General features: G+C 33.6%; 1 protein-coding gene across 35 annotated transcripts in view; it reads right to left on the bottom strand.

The window, feature by feature from the left end:
* Positions 1 to 17053, bottom strand: part of para (sodium voltage-gated channel paralytic) — an 873489-nt gene that overhangs the window by 642769 nt on the left and 213667 nt on the right. Inside the window, exon 1 of one of the 35 annotated variants that reach the window (XM_069841203.1) lies at positions 3857 to 4281. The exons of the other annotated variants lie outside the window; for them this stretch is intronic. The gene's annotated coding sequence lies outside the window, so the exon portion shown is untranslated. Of the gene's footprint in view, positions 1 to 3856; positions 4282 to 17053 lie in introns of those variants that run through there. 35 annotated transcript variants of the gene reach the window in all.

Below are 17053 nucleotides of genomic sequence, written 5' to 3' on the forward strand. Positions count from 1 at the left end.
ACGATTATATGCCTGCAATATAAACTTATTACGATTTTTATTATGTAATTTTAACAGAGTATATTTATAAATTTGTTCAATATTAAATACGTTAAATTCAGAATAAATTAATTTAGTTGGATAATCAAAACGTTTCTTCAAACAGATTTTAATTATTCGTTTTTGTAGTAAATTTAACGGACTACGATTAATTTTTGTACTTCCACCCCAAACAATAATACCATATTGAATGACAGACTGAAAAATGGCCAAATAAACATTTCCTAGAACTCTAATGGGTTAGTAGCATCGAAGATTAACAAATTTATAAATTGTTTTACGAAGCCTCTTACAAAGATAAGTAATGTTATGAGGCCATTTTAAATTTTGATCAATAATGATACCCAGATATTTCACATATGTGGCTTCTTTCAAAGGTGGACATTTACAACTTCTGGGATCTAAACAATTTTCACTGAATAAATGCGGCATTACCGTGTGCGAGATGTGAAGGCATGCAAGTTTTCCAGTTCTGAACATTAGATTTGGTAACAGATCCTACAGATATGTTGCCTTCGCTTTTTGTCTAATTGTATTGTATTGTGTTTATTAACATTCCATAGTATTCATACATTGCTTTACAGCTAGAATATGGAACAAGTCAAGAAACTTAATACTATTATAAAGTCTTAATTTTAGTCACAGTCTAGATGAAATATATACAACGAGATTTACAATATAGTCTACTAGTACAACACATAGTTTTAGTATCAATTTCATGAAGTGTTATTGAATATCATGAATTCACCTACAGAATAGCAGGCGTGAGAAATTAGATGCTTCTTTAATTTGGCCCTAAATAATCTTATGTTCTGAGTTTCATTTTTTATATCGATAACGCACTCCTCTTTGATAGCACGATAGATTTGCCGATGGAGTATGAAAGTCATTTTTTGCCGTGTATTTATGCTATCAACTGTTGAATTAGTTACAAAGTTTTCGCGATTACATACGAGGAAGACTATTAATGAAAAGATATACTGACAAGCCATGGGGCATTATTTGTAGTTTTTGAAAATAGTCCTACAAGATTCCCTAGATTTGGCACCTACTATTATTCTAATTACTCTTTTTTGTAATAGGAATATACTGTTACTATCTGTGGAGTTTCCCCAGAATATTATTCCAAAACTCATTACCGAGTGGAAGTATGCAAAGTATATTGTTTTTAAGGTATTGATATTTACTATCTTTTGCATAGATCTAATAGCAAAACAAGCTGAATTTAGTTTGGAGGTAATTTCTTTAATATGATTTTTCCAATTTAACACATTATCGATTTTTAAGCCAAGAAATTTGGTTGTCGTTTCTAATAGGGATCTGTTGTTAATTATTGCGCTAGAAATTTGCGAGGTTGAATTTGCACAGGATTTAAATTGAATTATGTTAGTTTTGTTACAATTTAATACTAATTTATTGACTGAGAACGAGTCACATATTTTGAAGAGAATTTCCTCTGTTGAAGATTGGAATGTGTTGGAATTATTGGCTGTAATTACTATACTTGTGTCATCTGCAAATAATATGGGATGACCTACACGTTTTATTAGGGGGGGCAAGATCATTTATAAACACTAGAAAAATTAGGGGACCTAATATTGATCCTTGAGGAATTCCATTATTAATAGTTCCCCATGTCGATGCATATTTCATAGTTGTATTGATTTCAACTTAATGTGAATTGCTCCAAAATAACACACATTTTTTTATAACTATCACACAGTGCAAAATCTCATAAATCTAAATTTGCTTCACAAAATAACAAAGGACTGTTCAAAAGTCACGAAATATTTGAAAATCCTCTAACTTTGAGAAATGAGTTTAAAAAATAAATACCTTTTTCTTTCTAAACGAATGTCATTTATTTTCACACAAACTCCTGCTTCAATTATTTCACTATTGTTGTTGCTATAGAAATTAGGCCTAAATAAATAAACAGCGATCCAAGCTATTTTTGAATGAACTAATGTATTTTTTCTTGAAAATTCACACTATAAAAATAAATAATCTTGCCTCTATAAATTCGAATTGAGCTTTTTCATTGTCACTATGAATGTAATAGAGATTGCTACTGCACAGTGAGGACATTCAGTGGGATAAAGTGTGCACTCTGGAATTTGTCGTCACTGTCAAATCTTGTAAAAAAATTAGGAAGACAAGCTCCATTGCAGGTAAAAGAAGCAAGTGGTAGAGCAAAGAAAACTCAGAATATAAAACATTCAGTGCAAATCAAGTTGCAAGGCGACAGCAGATGATGCACTCAACAGTGTGGATTTTCTTTTAAATTGTATTGCATATGAATACATCCAACTCTTCTACGAACAGAAGTGCATTATTAATTTTCCATAAACTTATTTCCTAAAAAAAAAATTTGGTCCCTCTTGAATAAACTATTAAAATCCCAGAATCCAAAGAACAATTATATGTCGGCCGCCTAACTAGACTAGAAGACAAATTTTTGTTGAAGTTGAAAATAGATAAACAGGTTTAAAGTCACGAAGTAAGTGATGATATGATGACGATGGCAATGATGGTGAAGATGATGATTCCAATTTAATTAATAATGAATCTTATAACTTAATTTCGTTTGAGGTTTTGAGGCTGTATTCTATCACATAAAATCCACACGAGAGTAAATGTTACCTGATTTTCCTATCTGGAATGGCTTTAAAGTCGGCATAGAGGTCCTTACTGTGCAAGACGACAGCAGATGAGACACTCAACAGTGTGGATTTTCTTTTAAATTGTATTGCACATGAATTCATCCAACTCATTTATGAACAGAAGTGCATTATTATTTTTCTATAAACTTACTTCCTAAAAAGTTTTTTTGATACCTTTTGAATAAACTATTAAAATCCCAGAATCCCAAAGAACAATTATATGTCGGCCATCTAACTAGACTAGAAGACAAATTTTGTTGAAAATAGATAAACAGGTTTAAAGTCACGAAGTAAATGATGATATGATGACGATGGCAATGATGATGATGATTCCAGTATAATTAATAATGAATCTTATAACTTAATTTCGTTTGAGGTTTTGAGGCTGTATTCTATCATATAAAATCCACACGATAGTAAATGTTACCTGATTTTCCTATCTGGAATGGCTTTAAAGTCAGCATAGAGGTCCTTACTTTGGAAGGCGACAGCAGATGAGGCACTCAACAATGTGGATTTTCTTTTAAATTGCATTGCACATGAATACATCTAACTCTTTTATGAACAGAAGTGCATTATTATTTTTTCTATAAACTTACTTCCTAAAAATTTTTTTGATGCCTTTTGAATAAACTATTAAAATCCCAGAATCCCAAACAACAATGATATGTCGGCCATCTAACTAGACTAGAAGACAATTTTGTTGAAAATAGATAAACAGGTTTAAAGTCACGAAGTAAATGATGATATGATGACGATGACAATGATATCGATGATGATGATGATTCCAGTATAATTAATAATGAATCTTATAACTTAATTTCGCTTGAGGTTTTGAGGCTGTATTCTATCATATAAAATCCACACGATACTAAATGTTACCTGATTTTCCTATCTGGAATAGCTTTAAAGTCAGCATAGAGGTCCTTGCATGTCAAAGCTGTGTGATACATTAACAACCAACTAGTGCATTAACGAAGCTGAAGCTGCAGATTCAATTGCAGCATAATACAGGAGATTTTGGGCACAATGAAACACAAATATTGCAGTCGATATGGCGGGCAGGGCCTTTTCGTTGCATCAGCATCATATGAGGATAAAAAACGGCACCTCCAGATTAGCCAACACACAATCAATGAAAGTGGTTCACTTACATCAAAGTACTTCTGGACTTGGTATTAATCCCTGATGGGTCGGTTGATTTTCATACAAAATTACAGCAGTTTTTTTTTTCCTCAAGCAAATAAAAAATAAATAGGGAGGAATTCACCAAAAGTTAAGCAACGACGACGACGGCGCCGTTGCCCCTTATCGACCGACCGACAGACGCGTTCCACAGTATCTATATAGAACAACTGTCGCAGTGCCCCAGTAGCATTTCCACCATCACACAAAGAAAAAAACAAAAAAAAATTCACGTGTCAAAAATATATCACTTGCCATGTACACCCAACTGGTTAACAATCACAATCTTGAGAAAGGTTCGCTCTCCCCCCCTGAAAACCACAGACTAAGGCATTCTCGTATTCGAGGAGCTCCGTTGCTGGCCCACTACTAGCACCGACGCCATTTTGAAAACGAGTGTCTCTGTCTCCCTCGCTCTCGAAGGCCCCCGAGCAAACGCAGAGGATTATGGGAGAATGTTATTGCGCGCATGACGTCACGTCACAGGCTTTCCCGAGCGTTGCGGAAAACTGGTTGGCATGGCAACCTATATACAACCCCACCTAGCCCTGCACCGACTTGTAGGCTGTGCCCTGCGTGGCATCCGCATCGACGGGACCCCCTAGACTAGGTTATCGCAAGAGAGATTGACCGTTATCGGCTGCCCGCTAATTATGGACAACTGCCTGCCTGCCTGCCTCCTAGCAACTCCAAGACTTTCTCTGTCGTGCATTCTTCAATCCTGCAACATCGTGTGAGCATCGTGAATATGTGTTACGCATTACTGCAGGCGTCGTCATATAACCACAATCCCCATAGCAATATTACTCACTACATACATACATTACATTACATTACATTACATTACATACATACATACACACATACATACATACATACATACATACATACATACCATAACATTACATACATACATAACATAACATACATTACATACATACCATAACATAACATACATATATACATAACATAACATAACGTACATTACATACATACATTGCATACATACATAGCATACATAACATACATTACATAACATAACATACATTACATACATAACATAACATAACATACATACATAACATAAACATAACATACATACAGTACATATATATACATAACATAACATACATTACATACATACATAACATAACGTAACATAACATAACATACATTACATACATAACATTACATACATACATACATATATACATACATACATACAAACATAACATACATACATACATTGCATACATACATACATACATAACATAACATAACATTCATACATACATAACATACACATATAACATAATATAACATTACATACATACATACATACATACATACATACATACATACATACATACATACATTGTTTTTAGGTATTGCTAGAAGTATTGATTTGTGTTTTTTTTTCTTTTTCTTTTTTAATCTAGATTACAATTGCAAGCTTCTTGTTTATGTTACTTAATTAGTTAGGATACAATTAATTATGATACTTAATCACTCATTTAAAGTTTGTGTGACTGCAACCTGTGTATATTTTTGTGTGGCTTTACTTTGTTCATAGTGTTTTTTCTCTCTCTCTCTTTATTTTTTGTGTAGCTTTATTTTGTATATAGTGTATTTTTTTCTGTTTATTTCTATTATTGTATTTGTAATCCTGGTATTGTGGAAGAGAAGGCCTGATGGCCTTAACTACACCAGAATAAATAAATACATACATACATACATACATACATACATACATACATACATACACAACCATACGCTCTGAACGGAAATTACGGTAAGATATAAACTAGGCCTACATCACTTTACTTTCGTAAATTTATTATTATTAGTATTATATTATTATTATTGTTATTATTATTATTATTATTATCTTTTGTCGATTATTATTGTAGAAATAGAATACTGTCAACATAGAAGCCGTAAATAATTTTTTTTAAGTACGGACGAAACTTCGCTTGACCTCTAACCCTACAAGTTTACGTTAATTCATTCCAATTCACATAGTAGACATGAAATTTGGCCTAAAGGGATGTTCTGTTTGGGGTATAATTCTATAAGGAGCAATTTCTGCTTCGGCCCAAGCTATTGTGCTAAAAGTTAACATTGGAGTCGTAAAATAGCAAAACTATATGGCGAAAGATATGAGGAGTGTGGATTATTCTCACTAAGAAGAGTAAAGGCTCATTCACAATGAAAATTAAACATAACGTAAGCGTTAACTTAAGAAAATAAACGCTATGGTAAAATCAAGATCATTCACGATGGGAACATAAACATAATAGCAAACATACTTGGTAACCATGGAAACATAACAACGACGCCATTTCCTCATATTCTGTCGTATACTTCAGCGCTCCACGATTGTGTTCTGTTTGCAAATCACGTAAGCATAAGCATGAAAGTTTGGAGTTTGCAAACTTTCATGTTAACGTCTTACGGTAATGTTTATGTCAATGCTTATGTGAATCATTCTGAATGATCCAATTTGGTGGCCTGGGCGCAAACGTCTGTGTTTATGTTACGGTTATGTTTAATTTTCATTGTGAATGGGCCTGAAGAACAGAAGATACTCAAACAACTACTCTGTTCGAACATCAATCCAAGTGCCATCGAAAATGTTCCAGTACTACAGTTTACTTAGCACAGTTTAAGACGCAAGAAGAATTAATCACGGAACATTGCAATTCATTATTAGAACAGTATCTGTGTTATAAATCTCTTTGTACCTGTGATCAAATTCACTGAGACAAAGTTACATTGTTAAGAGTGGAATATGAATCTCTGTCAAGCGAACAAGTTAAAGAAGTCCAGACTAAAAGTGGACTAAGTCACCTTACAAAACTTTCTAGAAAAACACCGCGCTAAAAAAAAAAAAAAAAAAAAAAAAAACATTCCACAATATGATGGCGATTTTATTACGTAGGAGGGCAGACATGGTTGTTAATCGTCACTCTTTCTTCTTTAATTTGTACGTTGACGAGGTCGCAAGAAAATTTACCAAAACTAATAACTAATTTAAATTGAAACTTACATCAGTGATGGTTTAATCGGCAAAAGATGTCTTGAGAAGAATAAAGAAGTGTATATAGTATTTGTATTATCACCTATACGTTTTAACTTCGCTCTAGAATATGTTATTAGGAAAGTTCAGGATAACACAGAGGGTTTGGAATTGAACGGGTTACATCAGCTTCTTGTCTATGCGGATGACGTGGATATGTTAGGAGAAAATCGACAAACGATTAGGGAAAACACGGGAATTCTACTTGAAGCAAGTAAAGCAATAGGGTTGGACGTAAACCCCGAAAAGACTAAGTATATGATTATGTCTCGTGACCAGAATATTATACAAAATGGAACTATAAAAACTGGAGATTTATCCTTTGAAGAGGTGGATAAGTTCAAATATCTATTGCTCCGCCACAGAGCAGACGATCGGCCTTCTCACTCGCGTCCATTCAGCCTATTCCGTTCACAACAGGAAACATTGCGCTCTTCATTGCAAATTCAAGTGCCAGCATGCTATCTTACATAACAAAAGTGTATTGATGAAGCTTATAGTTGGCCATAGGCCTTCGTTATAAACAAAAGCGCAACAGTAACCACGGAAAAGAGAATGTTGTTTGAGGAATATTTACTCCAGATTTTGCAGTAAAAGCACAGTCTAGTATATACAGTCACGAAGCTCAATATGTAGGAAATATGCAACCATAGATAGTTGTTAATCACTAGGATCGCTACTATCGTCCCATTACAGACAATGCGAAATAGTACCGGCACAGTCTATTGTTCCTAGCATCCTCAACAACTCAAGCTTCGGGACTGTATATACTAGACCAGCCGTGGCGAGAACGTGACTCGCGAGACATTGTGGCTCGCAGTGATAGCTGTGCATTTCGCTTGCTTCTAACCTCCCCCAACCCCCACCCTCTCACTCACTGGAGTCAAACTCCGTTCCATTTATATTTGTCTCTGATCTGCGAGTGGCATATGTCTCTCTCGAAACCATGTACGAAAGTTCCAAGTAGGATGGGAGGACGAATTTTTTTGCTGTCAATATGATGAGAATATTAAATGTATGATTTGTTCACAAGTATTGCGAGGAAAACGGTTGTATAACATAAAACGGCATTATAATACATGTTACTGATGAAACATTAATAGGTTGTGTTATTGTTGTTGTTATCATCATCATCATCATCATCATCATCAGCTCTGTACGTCGACCCTTTTTCAGCAGATGTACGAATAATGCGGTTAGCTGTTCAATTTGAACTCACTGATTTACTATGTGATGTCAAATGAAAGCTAGATGTAAGGACTTGACAAATGTTGAACTTTCAAATCTTTGCCAAAAAATAAATATCCGAAGCTTCGTTCTTTCGCTTGCTCTGTTGAAGCCATGTTCGCTACAACTTACGTTTGTGAAAAATTATTTTCAACGATTAAAATAGTAAAAATCAAATTTATATCACGACTGACAGACAAATACCTTCGTGATCAACTACGACTGGCAGTAAGTGACATAATTCCTGATTTTGAAACTTTGTCGCAGAGACATTCTGAAGACAGTTAATTTTAGGTTGTGATATTGTTCATTTATTGTTCATTTCTTTCTTCGTTACACGTACTAAACATTAGTATGTAGCCTTATACTGTATAAAATTATATTTAAGCGCTTGACGTAAGGAAAATGAAAATCCGTTAATAAGTCAGACAGTTCTTCACTTCCCCTTCGGGTGTCCGCCTCCCTCCATAGGTGCTATGCACGTTGCAGGTTACACAGTGGCTCGGTGCATGATTACATTTTCGCCACCGCTGTACTAGACTGTGGTAAAAATTTAACAGGTTTTATATTGAGAATTTTTAAACAAATGAATTATATCAGATAAAAAATTCAGTTTTGATAAAATTGTATAAGCTAGGTCGATGATAAAGTGCCTATTTTTGAAAGGTTGTCCGAAAATGAAACAAATACCTGATTGCATTGCAAAAAATAGATTAAGTTGGCTTTGAATTGATTGACCATCCCTAACATTTGCTAGATTTTTTTTCCTCAGGTTATCATCCATTTCCGAAACTAAAAATAAAGAGCATTGAAAAATATACAGTAGCCTATCTTCAAATAATAAAGCGCTAAGAAGTACTGTGCAGCCAAGGATCGAGCAGTATCGTAAGCAGGACGCTGCTCTAGGTTTGTTGCCATCAGCTTGTGGTTAAGTTGCAGGCCTACCAACTTTCACGCATAATGCGGGAGACACCAGCAATCGGCTAACGATTTCCTCTCTTCCGTATTGACAAGGTAATAACGGGAATTTAGAGGTGATAGCAAAACTTCCGTTCCATTATTATTATTATTATTATTATTATTATTATTATTATTCTCATCATCATCATCATCATCATCATCATCGACATTATCATCATCATTCAATTCTCTTTGCAGATGATTTGGTATTATTACCACTTTCAGAAGACGACCTCCAAATATATAATTTGCAGCAAGTAGCAGCCACTTACAATATTGAAATTTCAACAGATAAAACAAAAATTATGGCATTCTGTGGGAAATACCCAATACAAATTAAAATTTGTCTCGATAATAAAATATTAAAAAGATGTAATAGTTTCCCATATTTAGGTTACAATCTTTCCATTTTTGAAGAATTGGGCATATCACATAAAATTAATAAATACACAAGAGCTATGGGCATTATAAACAGTGTGATGAAACCATCCTTGGTTCAGAAACACACCCGCATACGTCTCTACAACACATTGCCACGACCGATGCTCAGCTGTGGCAGCGAAGCATGGACACTGAGCAAAGCAGATAAAAGCAGAATAACGGCTTGTGAAATGCGATTCATGCGAAGAACAGCGGGCTATACTAAATGGGATCTGAAAAGAAATTGTGAAATTTTAAAGGAACTAAAAACTCAACCAGTTTTAGATTACATTGTTCAATATCAGTCTAATTGGAAACATCATCATTTAGAAAGAATGAGTAATAGTAGACTCCCAAAGGCAATTTATGATTATGTACCACATGGCCAAAGATCTGTGGGTCGTCCTGCTAAGAGATGACGTGAAAATTTTATGTGAGACCGCAACAGGCCTTGTGGCCTAACACTTGTCAGGCAGAAGAAGAAAGATCATCGTCAACGTTGTTGTTGTTGTTATTATTGTTATTGTTATTGCTATTTCTGTCATTATTATTAGTCAAATGTCATTACTATCACTATTATTATTATTATTATTATTATCATTGTTATTATTATTGTTATTGCTATTACTGTCATTATTATTAGTCTAATGTCATTATTATCACTATTATTATTACTATTATTATTATCATCGTTATTATTATTGTTATTGCTATTATTGTCATTATTATTAGTCTAAAGTCATTATTATCACTATTATTACTATTATTATCATCATCGTTGTTATTATTGTTATTGCTATTACTGTCATTATTATTAGTCAAATGTCATTATTATCACTATTATTATTATTATTATTACTATTACTATTATTATTATCATCGTCGTTATTATTGTTATTGTTATTACTATTATTGTTATTGTTATTGCTATTACTGTCATTATTATTAGTCTAAAGTCATTATTATTATTATTATTATTATTATTATTATTATCATCGTTGTTATTATTGTTATTGCTATTACTGTCATTATTATTAGTCTAATGTCATTATTATCACTATTATTATGATTATTATTATTACTATTACTATTATTATTATCGTCATCGTTGTTATTATTGTTATTTTTATTGCTATTACTGTCTTTATTATTAGTCAAATTGTTATTATTATTATTATTATTGTTATTGCGATTACTGTCATTATTATTAGTCAAATGTCATTATTATCACTATTATTATTATTATTATTACTATTACTATTATTATTATCATCGTCGTTATTATTGTTATTGTTATTACTATTATTGTTATTGTTATTGCTATTACTGTCATTATTATTAGTCTAAAGTCATTATTATTATTATTATTATTATTATTATCATCGTTGTTATTATTGTTATTGCTATTACTGTCATTATTATTAGTCTAATGTCATTATTATCACTATTATTATGATTATTATTATTACTATTACTATTATTATTATCGTCATCGTTGTTATTATTGTTATTTTTATTGCTATTACTGTCTTTATTATTAGTCAAATTGTTATTATTATTATTATTATTGTTATTGCGATTACTGTCATTATTATTAGTCAAATGTCATTATCACTATTATTATTATTATTATTACTATTATTTTTTTTTATTTTAGTAGGTTATTTTACGAAGCTTTATCAACAGCTTAGGTTGTTTAGCGTCTGAATGAGATGAAGGTGATAATGCCGGTGAAATGAGTCGGGGTCCAGCACCGAAAGTTACCCAGCATTTGCTCATATTGGGTTGAGGGAAAACCCCGGAAAAGACCTCAACCAGGTAACCTGCCCCGACCGGGAATCGAACCCGGGCCACCTGGTTTCGCGGCCAGACTCGCTAACCGTTACTCCACAGGTGTGGACTACTATTATTATTACTATTATTATTACTACTGTTGTTGTTGTTGTTGTTGTTGTTGTTGTTAAGGATATTCCCTGCTAAATTTCCATCTCCCTCACTTTCTCTCTCGTACATTGGAAGGTGTGATGTTATAGAACAGAGTTCTGTGATTGTCAAGAATGACGCATTATAAGATGTTTAGTTCAGATTTCGTCAATATGGTTGAACGCTTAGTCACCTATATTGTGTAAGAGCGGTTTGCAGATCAGGACGAACAGCTTCTTTAAAATTATTTTTAAAGGCTTAGAATTGTTTTATGACCTTTGTGCTAAGTGTATACAATTAAAAGATGATCATGTTAAGTAAATAAAAATTTATTTTCAGATACATTTTTTCTTCCACGTTAGGCTCAGAACTTTTCAATACTGCCTCACAGAACTTGAAAATTATACCTGCTCATCACTTCATGATGGTTGTATGTCATGGAAACGGTATACAGTAATTTAGACCGCTACCATAATTTATAGTACAAATTAATCTGTAGAAGAAAATTATACTTCATAAGGACATCATTTTTCCCTTCCATAAGCACTATGCCATTTCAAATGTCAATCACAATCTGGAAGAAAATTGTGTGTTTTGGTTTTGAGTGAATAGTCACTGCATGTCGCAGACTTGATTAATCTTTTCATCAAATTTCTTATACTTCATGTCCATTATTATTGAAGAATTTGATTTGTAGATATTGAATATGACCAGAATCTGTTCTACAGTTTATGAAAAATCAATATTGCCTTACACGGCGAGGTATTGTATTGTATTTATTAACATTCCATGGTATTCATATATTGCTTCACAGCTAGAATATAGAACAAGTCAAAAAACTTAATACTATTATAAAGTCTTAATTTATAGTCACAGTCTATATGAAATATATACAAAAGAGATTTACAATATAGTCTACTAGTACAAAGTTTTAGTATCAATTTCATGAAGTGTTATTGAATGTCATGAATTCACCTACAGAATAGAAGGCATGAGAAATTAAGTACTTCTTTAATTTGGCCCTAAATAATCTTATGCTTTGAGTTTCATTTTTTATATCGATAGGGAGGCTATTAAACATTTTTACTGCCATATAACGCACTCCTTTTTGATAGCATGATAGACTTGCCGATGGAGTATGAAAGTCATTTTTTGACGTGTATTTATGCTATGAACTGTTGAATTAGTTACAAAGTTTTCACGATTACATAAGAGGAAGATTATTAATGAAAAGATATACTGGCAAGCCATGGGCATTATTTGTAGTTTTTTGAAAATAGTCCTACAAGATTCCCTAGATTTGGCACCTACTATTATTCTAATTACTCTTTTTATTGTAATAGGAATATACTGTTACTATCCGTGGAATTTCCCCAGAATATTATTCCAAAACTCATTACCGAATGAAAGTATGCAAATTATATTGTTTTTAAGGTATTGATATTTACTATCTTTTGCATAGATCTAATAGCAAAACAAGCTGAATTTAGTTTGGGGGTAATTTCTTTAATATGATTTTTCCAATTTAACACATTATCGATTTTTAAGCCAAGAAATTTGGTTGTTGTTGTTGTTTCTAATGGGGATCTATTGTTAATTATTGCGCTAGAAGTTTGCGAGGTTGAATTTGGACAGGATTTAAATTCAATTATGTTAGTTTTGTTACAATGTAATACCAATTTATTGGCTGAGAACTAGTCACATATTTTGAAGAGAATTTCCTCTGTTGAAGATTTGAATGTGTTGGAGTTATTGGCTGTAATTACTATACTTGTGTCTTCTGCAAATAATATGGGACGACCTACATCTTTTATTAGAGGGGGCAAGATCATCTATGACCACTAGAAAAAGTAGGGGACCTAATATTGATCCTTGAGGAATTCCATTATTAATAGTTCCCCATGCCGAGGCAGATTTCATAGTTGTATTGATTTCGGCTTTCTGTTTCCTATCTATGAGATATGAGAAAAACCATTGGTGTAGTAATACTGTATGCTCCAAATCATTTTCCTGATATGAAGAAAGCTAAAAATATATTTCCGTGTTAAGTTTCATAATCGATCTTTTTGCAGCATTGTAATACTTCCTTTCTATATATTTTATAATGAGGAAGTCATAACTGCTTTCTCTAGATCTTCGAGTCTCTTTCACACACCTAAATGTATCCTTAACAATGATATTGATGTTTGTGGCTGGGAAGCCTTTACGACATGAGAAATTTACACAGCTCGCAAAACATTCAGCTTGAGTCCCTCAATTCTCTGGTCGATCCACAACAGCTTTCCAATATCCTGCTTCTGTGTAGCGCTCAGTAATAAGGAATCAACCCACAACAATAATTAGGAAATAAGCCTCGTTCCTTGTAGCTTCGATGCTAACATCAAATTCTGAGACAGCGTAAATCCATAATTCCACTCCAGAATCGCAGAGAAAGGCTGACCCATCTACCAACCCACGATTCGTCACCGTACATACATCGCTTCTTCTACAAAGAGGGATAGGCTATCGGAACTGGCCAATAGTGGTGAGCTAAGGAGTCATTAAAAATGGCTGGGGATTCATTGAATTTCTGTAGTCTAATTGCGTGAAACGTTGATGCTGTTGGTGGTTTTCATTACGAGCAAGATGGGGCTGTAAGATATTTTGGACCTGTATAAAATGTCATAATTCAGTGGTAGAGAATTCGATTGCAGATCGAGAGGTCTCAGATTCAAACCTGGGTGTTCTCTACTTCTTATGATATGTGAATCGTTTATTTCTAAAACCCCACAAGTGACAAAAATAAAACTTTTGTGAAACCAATAAAAACTGTTTAGTTTCATTACTTCTTTTTTTATTGTCAAAATGTATATAACAAGTGACACTTGTTGCTAAATATGAGGTTTATTCACCATTAATTGTGTTTTATAATATATACAAAGTCCCCCCAAAAAATTAAATTAATTAGAATGTTATGGGGTTTTTCCAACAAACAAACTGAAACTAAGCAAAGCATTGTCTTTTTCCAAGTATCAGAGTGAATGAAAGTATGAACAAACTTTATAACCTATGTAAAAACTACAGTATAAAATCACAAAAAATTCAAGTTTTTTCTGTTGCAACAGACATTTTTCTTATCAGGACATTATTTTTCTAGTCTTCGCTTCCACTGTCATTACTGTCTTTGTTGGTGGTAGGCCATGTGTACAGTTCTGTGTAGAATCCTTTCACTTCATCTGGTATGTACTGCAAAATCTTCTTAAGGTCCTCCATTTTTTAACATTGATTGGTAGCCTCGAGCTGTTATAAGCTAGGTCTGTTGGCAGTTCAAACGGTAAATTTTCAGCACAAACACTTTTCTCAGGAATTCGAATGGTGAATACTTCTGCCGGTACAATACTGTCAATGAACTCTTTACAAAGAACTTTACCTTTTTGTTCATTGCAGTGAAAAAACTCATTCATCTTCGAAATTTTAAAATGTACCTTTTTATCGTTTGGTACAGTTACTTGGTTTGTGATTCTATTTACATCCATTCTGGAACCACTGTCATTTCATGTTGATAATACTTTCTTATAATTATAGATATTTAATTCCTCCGTATTTGAAAGTTAGGATTGTGGTATTTTAATGTGTATCTTGATATACGTGTGAAAAAATTGCATTTCTGCATATGTTTATATCCTCCTTTTTAAATGATATAATGAGGACCCAATTTTCACTACCGTACAATAGAGGAACTGCCAGCACCTTATAAAATCTAATTATTGTATCTACTCTTGTTTTGTTTCATAGAGTCCTTAGTATAGTTCTACATATGTGTTGGCATTTATGCAGTTTCTTTTATCTTCATTTTTCTCTTGTTTATAAGAGATTCAGCATTCCAAATGCTAAAAGCTGTTGACCTGTTTTATTATTTCATTATTCAGTGCCTACTATTTTAAATCTTATCGGAAACTTTCCCCCGAAAGCTATAATTTTAAATTTATGAATGACTATTTCCAGGATGCAGTTATACATGTTGCTATTTGGAGCTCGATGGTACCGAGGAAATGAAATACTCCAAAACTAGCTGGGCAGAGGATACTCAAAGCCTGGGTAAAGGCAATCCCTTAAAGGAAAGAAACCTGATATAAATATCCAGTAAGCTTGGAGACAGATATGTGGCACCCCCATCACCAAGCTTTCTTTGTGTCGGAGTGGTTTTTTACTAGGGGAGATTTTTCTAAACTCATTTAGCGCGAAAATATAGCCTAAGATAAACTTGTCTACTAAAATTAGTGTTATATTTTAAAAAATGCAGAAAATGTCATTAATTCTATAGTTCTCCATTAAAATGAAAATAAAGATATCTCTGCAGCTAGCCTCTCGTTTGTGACCGTAGGTGTCACTGCAGTAGTACAACCGTAGAGTAAGTATATATAATAGGTTCGTTCCAACAACAGTCAGGAACCGTCCGTAACTATCGTGAGCATGCGCAGTACAGAAAAAGCGTTCCAACAAAATCCGAACCAATCCTGAACCGGAAACATGTACTGCAGTCGGGCGTTCCAACAAACTTTTGATACGGATTCGGAACGGTCAGAAGTAGTCAGTGGATTGAGGCATGTACGGAAGAGTACGCGAGATGCGCATGCGCATACACTCACCAACGTCTCCTGAATACTGAAGAAAGACATGTTCGAGTGTTCACATCAATGAGCTTAAGATAGAAGGTGACATTGCAGACGAATAATAAAACTAGAGATTTAATTTATATCCTCGCCAAAAAGAAAGGGAATGGAAATTATTTGGGTATTGAAATAGTTAATTACAATTTCAACATGCAGCTTTGATTAAAAATATAATAAATAACGTACATAAATTAATAATTAAAAAATAACTATTTTTAGATGAGAGTTCCTCAGTACACGACATTGAATTAGCGGAATTCTTGCCTTCCATATTTTTGTCACCTTTTTATAGAAAATGATCGAAATTCTACTTTCTGCAATTAGAATTAGCTGCGAAACGATAATAATTAAGCATCTCGTTCTTAGCAAAGATGATCACAGTTACAGCATCTCTGGATTTAGTACAAAACGATCCGCGAAAGCGTTCCAAGAACGTCCAGTCCAGTTTCAATCCCATAGCAGATTCTCAACTAGCGCATGCGCATAAGATGGTACAGGAACCGTACATGAACTGATCCATGAACCGCTTGTTGGAACGAACCTACTACAGTACTAACTCTATGAGTAGGCCTACAATTTGGGACTACAGAGACCTCTGGTGGAAAAAGTAGAAACAAAAGTCGATAATTTTAGTGTATCAGGAGTGTTATAAAAACGCATGGAAACACGAATGGGACAGGAATTTTAAGCTATAGTATTGATAATGCGTGCGTATGACCTAATAAATGGGCAAGCAATGCTATGATGTCGCCTAACACATTAGATTAACGTCGTAGATTCCGTAGCACACGCACTGGGTGTGTTGAGGGGCGCCAGTCGTGACACATTCGTTATATATCGCACGGGACACGCAACTTGCTCTGCGTGCGCTCCTGGGGTCCGCGACCCAGTTCCATTTCATTAAA

Source organism: Periplaneta americana, chromosome 12, assembly GCF_040183065.1.
Source record: "Periplaneta americana isolate PAMFEO1 chromosome 12, P.americana_PAMFEO1_priV1, whole genome shotgun sequence".
Lineage (NCBI taxonomy): Eukaryota > Metazoa > Arthropoda > Insecta > Blattodea > Blattidae > Periplaneta > Periplaneta americana.